This window comes from Mus musculus, chromosome 4, assembly GCF_000001635.26.
Source record: "Mus musculus strain C57BL/6J chromosome 4, GRCm38.p6 C57BL/6J".
Classification (NCBI taxonomy): Eukaryota; Metazoa; Chordata; class Mammalia; order Rodentia; family Muridae; genus Mus; species Mus musculus.
Genome location: NC_000070.6, coordinates 64,852,778 through 64,860,857, shown reverse-complemented (window position 1 = coordinate 64,860,857; position 8,080 = coordinate 64,852,778). Strand labels below are relative to the sequence as shown.

At 39.7% G+C, this 8,080-nt stretch overlaps 1 pseudogene; it reads left to right on the top strand.

Annotated features, from left to right (window-relative positions):
* Nucleotides 1–2,809: 2,809 nt before the first annotated feature.
* Nucleotides 2,810–4,565, top strand: Gm11218 (annotated as a pseudogene).
* The last annotated feature ends 3,515 nt before the right edge of the window (nt 4,566–8,080 follow it).

The window sequence follows — 8,080 nt, the reverse complement described above, 5'->3', positions numbered from 1 at the left end:
GGCTAAAAAATAGGAATGGGTGGGTAGGGGAGTGGGGGGAGGGTATGGGGGACTTTTGGGATAGCATTGGAAATGTAATTGAGGAAAATACGTAATAAAAAAAAATTAAAAAAAAAAAAAAAAAAAGAAAGGGGCCTGTGGTTACTGAAAGGCATGAAAAGGTGATTTTAAAAAGGTAGAAAGCAAGGGCTAGAGAAGCCATATATCTTATAGGAGAATCTATAACCACAACTTTACTGTACCAGCATAATCCCTAAATACATTTTAAATGTTTATCCTTATATCCACAGATAAGTGTAGTCCTCACCCCTCATCAAGTAAATTTCTCTCTGCAGCAGAAGGAGCTCAGTACACAAGACCACAACCAATGGAAATTCAGATTTGTGGACCTGATTCCCAGTGAATACATTTACAAAACAATTCCTGTACCTAAGGCTCAGGGAACACTGGAGAGAGAGAGAGAGAGAGAGAGAGAGAGAGAGAGAGAGAGAGAGAGAGAGAGAGAGAGAGAGGATGAAGAAGAAGAAGAAGAAGGAGGAGGAGGAGGAGGAGGAGAGAAGGAGAAGGAGAAGGAGAAGGAGAAGAGAAGGAGAGAAGAGAAGAGGAAATAATCAGGGAGCTTGCTGTGAGACTATGTCTCCAAGTAATATCAGAATCCATACACATACAATCTAACCAAGGTTATTGCCTAAACATAAGATGAACAATGACAACAATATAGATGTGCCGAGAATGGATGGGGAAACCCATGAGGCCTCAATTCTACACAAAGAACTACAGGCAACTGAGAGTAGGAGAAATCATCTTACCCAGGAAAAAGACTATACCACTCGTTTACGCAATAGAAAATGGTCAGTGCTGAAAACATACAAACAAGTGACATTAATCAGATTCTTATTCTGATAATGTGTGTGTGTGTGTGTGTGTGTGTGTGTGTGTGTGTGTGTGTGTGAGTGTATGAGAGAATGTATGTGTGTCTATATATATATATATATAAAAACTCATACAATCACAACTAATTAAAAGAGGGCATAAATTTGAAAGAGCAAGGATGGTATACTGGAAAGTTTAGAGGAAGGAGAGGGAAAACTGATGCAACTGTCATATCAAAAATTAAAGGAATAATAAAAATTAATAAAAAATAAAATATTTGAATCTGGGAAGGATGAACATGTCTGGAGATTATAGGTAGAGTTGGAGGAGTGAAAGGGGGTAGATATTGAATTTATTTGTATATTTTATGAAATTATTAATATTAGAGAATAATTTAAATATCAATAAAGAGTAAGGATTGAGACAAATCAACATACAGTATATAAATTATGAAAGAAATATATGAAAGACAACTATCATCCTGAGTGAGGTAACCCAATCACAAAAGAGCACACATGATATGCACTCACTGATAAGTGAATATTAGCCCAGAAATTTGGGATACCCAAGATACAATTCTCAAAACATGTGAAACTCAAGAAGAAGGAAGACCAAAGTGTACATACTTTGACTGTTCTTAGAAAGGGGAATAAAATACCCATGGAAGGTGTTACAGAGACAAAGTGTGGAACAGAGCCTGAAGGAATGACCATCAGAGACTGTCCCACCTGGGGATCCATCCCATATACAACCACCAAACCCAGACACTATTGTGGATGCCAACAAGAGCCTGCTGACAGGAGCCTGATATAGCTGTCCCCTGAGAGGCTCTCCCAGTGCCTGACAAATACAGAAGTGGATGTTCACTGCCATCCATTGGGCTGAGCACAGGGTCCCTAATGAAGGAGCTAGAGAAAGGACCCAAAGAGTTGAAGGGGTTTGCAGCCCCATAGGAAAAACATCAATATGAACTAACCAGTTCTCAGTGCTCACTGGGACTAAACCACCAACCAAGAAAACATATGGTGGGACTCATGGCTCCAGCTGCTTATGTAGCAGAGGATGGCCTAGTTGGTCATCAATGGGAGGAGAGGCCCTTGGTCCTGTGAAGTTTCAGGTCCAGGAAGGAGGAGTGTGTGTGTTGGTAAATGGGGAGATAGCGGGTTTTTGGAGGGGAAACCAGAAAAGGATATAACATCTGAAATGCAAATAAAGAAAATATGTAATAAAAAATTGTTCTCAAAAAAAGAAAACATTAATTAACAAAACTGAGTATTCTGAGGAATTGCAGATAATACAATTTGATCTCTACAATATTCCTCTGTCTCTCTAGTAATAGTTTCAATTATTTAACCAAATAATTGCAATTTTTAACCAGACACTTAAAATTCATAAACTTTTTTTCATGTATAACAAAATATTCCATATGTTGCTAATGGAGCCAGAGACTTGACAATAAGCTGTCCTTTTATTATCTGTTTGGCCTGGAACCAGGCATTTAAGTATTATCTGCTTGCAATGTTTTGGTTTGATTTTGATACTTAGGAGACATTATAGGCATATGTTTGCATAGATTTCTTTTGTCTTTTTTCTTTTCTTTCCTTTTTTTTTTCTTTTTTTCTTTTCTTTCCTTTTCTTTTTCTATTGAGCTCTAAGAGACATTAATGAAATACCGATGCTTGGTGTTGGTGTTAGTGAGGTCTATTTCCTGTTGTCCTGTTCTCTGGTATCTTAATTATCAAATTTATTGAATTCATTAAAAGCATCAGAATATCATTCTCTTCTGTATCTGCACAACCCTCTTTCCTTCTTTCACAGCCGTCTGGTAGACCGAAGTTCACCTCATCTATTTTCAAGATCCATGCTTCAGAGATCTTTGACTTTCATGGGAATCCCAATATTGAGGTGGATCTCTACAGCACAGAAAGTCTCCTCCAACAATGATAAGATATGCTTCATGGGGAAGAGTGTCTCAAAGGCTGCTGACTACCTCAATAACACTATTGCACCTGGTCTGCTTAGCAAGAAACTGATTATTGTGGAGCAAGAGAGCATTGACAAACTAATGATCGAGATGGATGGCACTGAGAATAAATCTAAATTTGGTGTAAATATCATCCTGGGAGTGTCCCTGGCTTTCTGCCAAGTTCGTGCCCCTTTACCATCACATTGCCGACTTAGCTAGCAACCCTGAAGTCACCCTACCTATCTCAGCTTTCAATGTGATCAATGGTGGTTCTCATGACTGCAATAAGCTGGCCATGGAAGAGGTCATGATCCTGCCTGTGGAGTCATCCTGTTTCCAGGACGCCATGTATATTGGAGTAGAGGTCTACTAAAACCTGAAGAACATCTTCAAGCGGTGATGCCACCAGTATGGGTGATGAGGACGTATTTGCACCTAACATCCTGGAGAACAAAGAGGTCCTGGAACTGCTGAAGACTGCAATTGCAAAGGCCAGCTAAACTGACCAGGTTGTCATCAGTATGGACATTGCTACCTCTAAGTTCTACAGGTCTGGCAGTATGACTGGACTACAAGTCTCAGAATGACTTGAGCAGGTACATCACACCTGTCCATCTGGCTGACATAGGAATAGTCCTTTATCCAGGAGTACCCAGTAGTGTCTATTGAAAACCTCTTTGACCACGATGACTGGAAAACTTGGCAGAAGTTCACAGCTAGTGCAGGCATCCAGGTGGTGGGGGATTACCTTACAGTCACCAGTCCTAAACGGATTACCAAGACTGTGGGCAAGAATTCCTGCAACTGCCTCCTTCTCAAACTGAACCAGATCAGTTCTGTGACCAAGACTATGCAGGCGTGTAAGCTGGCCCCGTCCAATGTCTGGGCCGTCATGGTGTTCCATCGATCTAGGAAGACTGAGAATACTTTCATTGTTGACCTAGTGCTAAAGCTCTGCACTGGGCAGAACAAATACGGTGCCCCTTGCCGATCTGAGTGCCTGGCCAAGTACAATCAGATCCTGAAAATCGAGGAAGAGCTGGGCAGCAAAACCAAGTTTGCTTGCAGGTCCTTTAGGCCAATTAAAGCAAGGACTTGAGATCCCTGTCCCTGGTGCTTAGGACTTCCCTGTCCCAGATGTCATCGAGGCAGCTCAAGGCCAGTCCAGTGCTTGCCTTTCCCAAGTCACTGCTTTACTAGATGTCCAGAGCTATGCCTGACCACCTGGAACCCCGCTGGGGACTCCAGGTTTGTGATCATCTGATTGGTTTGAGTCATTGTTTCTGTCACCTGACTTCCCAGCTAGTGCCTGGACCCCTCAGAATTCCAGTGTAATCTGTAGAGTTGCTACAGGCAAAAATCCCCAGTGGTTTACATGCAAAATAAAAGCCCCAGGATCTCACTCACCCCCAGAAGCCATCAGAATTCATAGTTGCTCTTCTAGGGCCTCTTTAGAGCTCTCAAATCAACTTCCTGCTTTTCAGATATTTAGTTTATGTTGATAATTAAAACCTCAGCCTCCAGAGCCAGAGAGATTCTAGACTCTTTGTACTAACTGAGTGAAGCTGGGAAAAACTGTTTTACTCTCTGGACCCAAATCTTGCAAAGTAGGAATAATAATAATATGTGTGATTACTCTATTAAATGAAATAATGCACATAACTGTTTCTACAGTGTGAAGAAATAGTAAATGCTTAATTGTGAGTATTATATTGTTGTTGTTATTATTGCCACTGTTCTCATTACTACCTTAGGATGTAATCGTAAATGTTATAAAATGAATTTTTAAAATTAAGCATTGAATTCAATCTAAAAATTCACCTTTGTCTTACTAAGGTTGAAACAATTAATGTGACTACAATATTATTAATATCTTGCTTGCAAATCATATTTTTAAAAGGAAGTCATTCTGATGCATGATTCTGTTCTGCATATTAGACACAGGGGAAGGGGAAAGAATAGGCAGAGGCTGAAACATCAGGTTTTCCTGAGAATCCATTGTAATTAAAGTGCAGTCCTAAGAATAGAGTTGAGGTTATTTGGGCTCTAATCAATATGTTCTTAAAAGAGAACGAGAAAGAGGCCTTTTGAGTGGAACAGCTGAGGATTCTCTGCCAGAAACTCTATCATAATCAAATATTCTCTACAATCTAAGTAAGAAATCATACACATAGAAACTTGCAGAGGCCAGCAGGTCTAGGTTGTTGTTACTACTTTGTACACCCTCTGACTTAGTTAGGATTTTACTGCTGTGAACAGACACTATGACCAAGGAAACTCTTATAAGGAGAACATTAAATTGAGGCTGGCTTACAGGTTCAGAGGTTCAGTTTGTTTTCATCAAGGTAGGAACATGGCAGCATCTAGACCGACATGGTGAAGGAGGAGCTGAGAGTTCTACATCTTCATCTGAAGGCTGCTAGAAGAATACTCACTTCTAGGCAGCTAGGACTAAAGTATTAAAGTTCACACCCACAGTGACACACCTACTCATTCCACCAGGGTCACACTATCTAATAGTGTCACTTGCTGTGGGTACAAACCATCATACCCTCCTTATAACTTCATGTCTTTCCTCCAAAGGATGGACACACACACATACACACACACACACACACACACACACACAGAGAGAGAGAGAGAGAGCCAGGTTTATATAAGTATTTTGTAGCAACACAGATACCCTAGAAATGTCTAATCTTACAGACATATGATAGCATCTCAACTCTGACACTTTACTAGCTGTGTGACCTTGAGACCTTAACATTGGTTAATATCTCCTTTTAATCCTCATATGATGGATAGAAGAGATAAGACAGACTTTCGCTACCCAGTATATTTCACACAATGTGTAAGACCCAGAAAGTTTCATACCTGGAATTCCACATTAGGAAATAGAGTAGTAGAGTGTATGTAAGTGTCTGGTATTGAAGAATGTTGTGCAGGAGAGTGTGAATAAGTCTTCTCTGCAATATAAAAAAAACTACATAAATATTTTGGTCTGCAACCCAAGATGTAGTTGTAAAACTGAATATACATGGCATTGTGCACATCATAAAAGAGAAGATGCAGGAAAGAAAAGATCGACTTTCTCCTGCATTTTCTGTATACTCCCGTAATGTGTAGAATACAAAATACAGGGTGGTGTGAGTTTCAATTTGCCTTAAGGTAGCCCCACTCATCTATCTCCACAGCACAACCTGAACCTTAATCTTTCCTGAACTAAGGTAATTTATCAGAAGTAGGCATGGGGGAGGATTATCTCTGAAGCTGTTCTAAGATGAGGGGTTTTAAACATCAGTTCAAATATTCCCTGGAATTTCACTCAGTATGGCAACTGATATGTTAACAGGTGTATCCTACTGTGACTTCCAAACCAATAGATAGATTAAACTAGAATGTTGGAATACCATATGGAACTTGTTCAGGACCTTTTCCATATTACATTTGGGATACCAAGGCTAAGAGTGGAAAAGTTGAATAATGTTCTACAGACAAAAGAGAGCAAAGGCTATATAGCAGATGAGAGTTCAGGACTAAAGACACCAAACTGGATGTCATCTCCCCTTCAACATTCTGTTTTTGCATTTCACATTAAAAAAATGAGAGTTACTTAGCACACAGAATACTGAGACCCACTGAGGAAAACGGAGGCTACATTACAAGTTGATTTTCAGTTTATGTGCTCAACATCTTTTCTGGTAACAATTTCCATATTGTTGCAAAAAGCCCCTTGGATAGAGTGGACAGGTCTTGTCTCCTCCATCTTTTCTTTCTACAGTTCAGGACTCAGTCTGCAATAGCCTGAGCTGTTTGCGCATGGCTGGCTCTAGGTGACACCCCAGGTTGACTCTGTATATCTTTCAAGGGGCAATTACCCTTAAATATCTGACCAAGGCAAAGGAGAAAAGAATAAGATCTTTATAAATCTCTTTGGGCATTTTGCCATTTGTCCTGTTTAGCTAGTTCAACTTTGGCCACAATTTCTTGGCTCTTACCCTTACTGGTTGGGAGTCCAGGAGATTTCAGACTGCTGAAAGCTGTGTAGATGATCTTCCAGTTATCCTTTTACCGGATGATCCTATCATATCAGCATTGCTGCTGACCTGAGAGAGACAGACAGATAGACAGACAGACAGAGACAGAAACAGAGAAAGAGACAGAGAGACAGAGAAGAGAGAGAGAGACAAAGAGAGACAGAGAGATCCTGCTTAGGTCTTGGCCAAGCAATGAAAGAACGGAAACAAGCAGCAACATCTAAAAACATGGGATCAGGATTGGCATGCTTACAGGAGAAAGGCACTGAGGTATGTCAAATTATTTCTGCAACCCTGACTCTGTGTTTAAAAGAGAAAACCAATCATATGTTTCATATTTCAGTTTCAAAAAAGGGGGACTTGGCTTTTAATCTCAAACACACAATTTAATGCAAGGCATGAACTTGGCTTTGTAGCTGATTTTGATATAGTTGTTTATTTACTTATAAATAGTTAGGTTCATATGTGTCTATGAACCCAACTATACATAATAAATTATATAATAAATAAATACATAAAAATATTTTTATATATACACATATGGCTAATTCAACTTATGCCTCAGTTATTAGACTCTTTTGCTTTGTGCTTGGAGATATATATCCCAGCCAACAGATTTGACTGAGCGGCTTATCAGTGCATTAGAAATATGTAGGGCAGATAAAGGAATCCTCATCCTTATAAACTCAATTACAGGAAACAAAGATGGAATAATGATAATAATGATTGAGAAGCATCCAACATCATGGCTTCCCAACTATTTTTATACTCTATGACCTACTTAGATCTGTTCAGGTGACCCTGTGAGCAAAGCGAATTGTCTGTAACCTGTGCATGATTATGCTGATACAGAATGATGAATGATAGTCCACTTAGATACAGTTGCCTGATAGAATCACACCTGAGATCTCAGAACGTTTAAATCCAAAATCAGTTCCTTAATTGACCGGTGTAGGCATTGCAGAAAATAGTTTATGTGGGCTCTGTGAAGGAAATACATGCAGAGAGGTCATAGAAAATAAGTGAGAGTTTAACTTGGTAGAATGCAATGACAGTGATATTTTGTAGCTCCCCCTTCTTCCAGAGTGTACTGACACAGACTGAACACAACTTGCATCTGTACAGTGCTAAGTAGCTCCTGAAACCCAGCTATGTGCTGTCATACAAAAAGTGAGGCTTCAGCTGGTTAGACTGCCATGTAGTT